At 35.7% G+C, this 2737-nt stretch overlaps 1 pseudogene; it reads right to left on the bottom strand.

Annotated features, from left to right (window-relative positions):
- Positions 1-349: 349 nt before the first annotated feature.
- LOC142436681 (cyclin-C pseudogene) lies at positions 350-2448 on the bottom strand (annotated as a pseudogene).
- Between the last annotated feature and the right edge of the window lie 289 nt (positions 2449-2737).

Genomic DNA, 2737 nt, shown 5'->3' with positions numbered 1-2737 from the left:
GTAGTATATGCTAATATGTATATAGAACTATTCTCTGGCAAACCTATATTTATTCATGGGGCTAGTCCCATTCTCCTTCCCACAACTGCTCAGATTTTGTGGTTTTTCTATCTATCTATTTATCTCTCTAGCTATCCTTGTATGTTATTGTTATTATTGGAGTATTTATCTCTGTTGCCTTTAATGCTTGTAGTCTACTGAGAAAGGATAGTGTTTTGATGTTCCAAATGTTTCCTCATTTTCTGGGTTACATGACACAAACCAATAGAAGAAGAGAAAAGAAAAAAATTTAACCCAAGTAATAACACCAACAATAAAACCTATTTAGTCTTTTTTTTTTTTTGGAGAACTTTCTTTTATTCTTGCAGTTTTATACCAGGAATTCAACATTTAATAATCCATTTTCCACAATGAACCCTTAAATTGTACACTGACATCCTTTAACTCCTTAACTTATTTACCACTCTCCTTCAAGTCTGAAGAAAATTATTAATTCATTGAGTTCCACAGACAGCACAGTCCCACTGAGATGACATTGAGCCTGAACTCCTCCACTCATATCAGAATTAAGAACAGCCAGTATCAAACTGGCCCGAAACCTGATTGTGTTCTTGGCTCAGGATATCTATAGTAAATTTGTGAAGTCACACTAAAACAGAAAAATTAAGTAAGGGATGTATGTATTATAAAATTTTTTTCACAGTACAGTAAAAATTAACATTGAAAGTTTACCAAATTTTAACCATATAATCGGTGTTTTAGCCAATTAAAAAATTTTAAATGCTTGATTAACTGTGACTCAATTGCAAATAACTTCATGTAGGATCTTTTTTTTTCTTTTAAAGTTTGCCCAGCCTTTTAAAATGTTTACAGAATTAATATAACTTTTAAAACATCAAAATATGCTTGCTGTACATATTGCACTTTTCTGCTAGAACTGGGCTAGAGTCTTCCCTGGCAAGACACCAAAACTATTGAATAAAATATACTTTTAAATCAATAGGTACTTGATTATTTTCCCTGAAATCATCAACATCATTACCAAAATCTTCCAGGATTTTGTAAGATTTGATTCCTTAAATACAGCTTTAAAATTAAGTTAAAGAGGGAAAAAAGCCCTCAGATGTTTGACTTTTATTGTCCTTGTTCTGGTCCTTCAGTGACCAAAGAGGATTTAAAACAAATTGTGTTCATGTTTCCTGACTTAATAAAAAGCTACAAATCCAAATTTTAAAATTATATTATTCAACTTAAAAATTATACTAATCAAAGAGCTATAAATCTTGATATGTCTATGTCTGTCTATCTGCAGGTTCCTTAGAAACTTTCAAAATTTTTATAATTAAGAGGTTTTAATCAATGATGCAGTAAAATCAAACCAGGTAAGGAAAATTATTTTGCAAAAATAAATCACTTCCCAAAGTGCTTGACAGAAACCAACTATTCATTTTCATTTGTGTTCCATTGAAGACATTACTGAAATCTGTCCAATGGTTTATTTCCAAGTGGTCCACTATGAAAATCTTCGGAATGTTCTAAGACTGGCTGTAGCTAGAGTTCTGACTTCCATTTGGACCCTGCTCTCCTTCACTGTTTGGAGGTGGTTTTGGTTTGGGCATCTTACTAAGAATAGTTGCCATCTCTTTTCTCTCATCAAAATTCTTCCACTGTTCATAGAGTTTTAAAATGACCCTGATTATTTCCAAAATCTTTTCCATGTCCACAGAAAGCTCAGCAAACCATTGTCTGGCATCTTTCTGCTGTACAACACAGGCCACATGTAGGCAAGCTAAAGCTATCATGAAAGGAGGGTACAGTAGGCAAAGCTCCGTTCGATAGGTATCATTCACTATCCTCCATGCCAGGGGAAGCAACATGTCTTCTTGGCCCATGTCCTGCACATACTGGAGCAAAGGTCTATAAGGATGATACACTATCAAGCAACAATCCATTAGTTCTAAAAGATAAAATTCACATTCTAATACATGATTCATCCTATAAGGAAACTCCTTTGGAAAGGCATATGAAAATCTAGTTTTTAATACAGAAGTAGCAGCAGCAATCAACCTTGTATTTGAGACTACTCCAAATTCCTCTACTTTGGATGCCAAAAACACACAAGTAGGAGCCATTAATACGGGATCTATACTTTTCAGAGAATACCTGGCATAGAATCTCTTGAAATAGACTGTAGCAGTGGCAATAACTTGCTGTCTTAATTTAAGATGTTCAACTAATGCCTGAATAACATTTGTAAAAAATATTTGTAGTTTCCAATACTCTTCTTCTGAGAGAAATTTTAAGTCCTTTTGGCGCTCCTTCAGAAGGTCTTGTTTATCCAAAATCCATTGCAAATAGTGGGAGCTCTGCCAAAAGTTCCCTGCCATGGAACACAGCTTGTCCTGATGAAGAAGCACCAGCCGGCGGAGCGACCCGCGGAGCGACCATAGACCCAGCCCGCTCGGTACCCGAGCTCCGTGACTGCAACCAGCTCCACTCCGCTCCGCGGCGGCAACCCCAATTTAGTCTTTTGGTTAAGAATTACTCAGACTTCCCCACTCCTAGGCTAACCCTTGAAAGAAAAAGAATGAGATAAAAGACCATAGGGAGGAAGAAAGGAGAGTGAGAGGCAAGGGAATAAAGAAAGAAGGTGGCAGGGTTGTGTGAACAATTAATGTGGACCTTCTTTGATGTGTATTAAAAATAATATTGACTGGTTTTTTCAATACTCACCAAA

Source organism: Tenrec ecaudatus, unplaced genomic scaffold (assembly GCF_050624435.1).
Source record: "Tenrec ecaudatus isolate mTenEca1 unplaced genomic scaffold, mTenEca1.hap1 Scaffold_540, whole genome shotgun sequence".
Lineage (NCBI taxonomy): Eukaryota > Metazoa > Chordata > Mammalia > Afrosoricida > Tenrecidae > Tenrec > Tenrec ecaudatus.
This window is presented reverse-complemented; position numbering and strand designations above follow the sequence as displayed.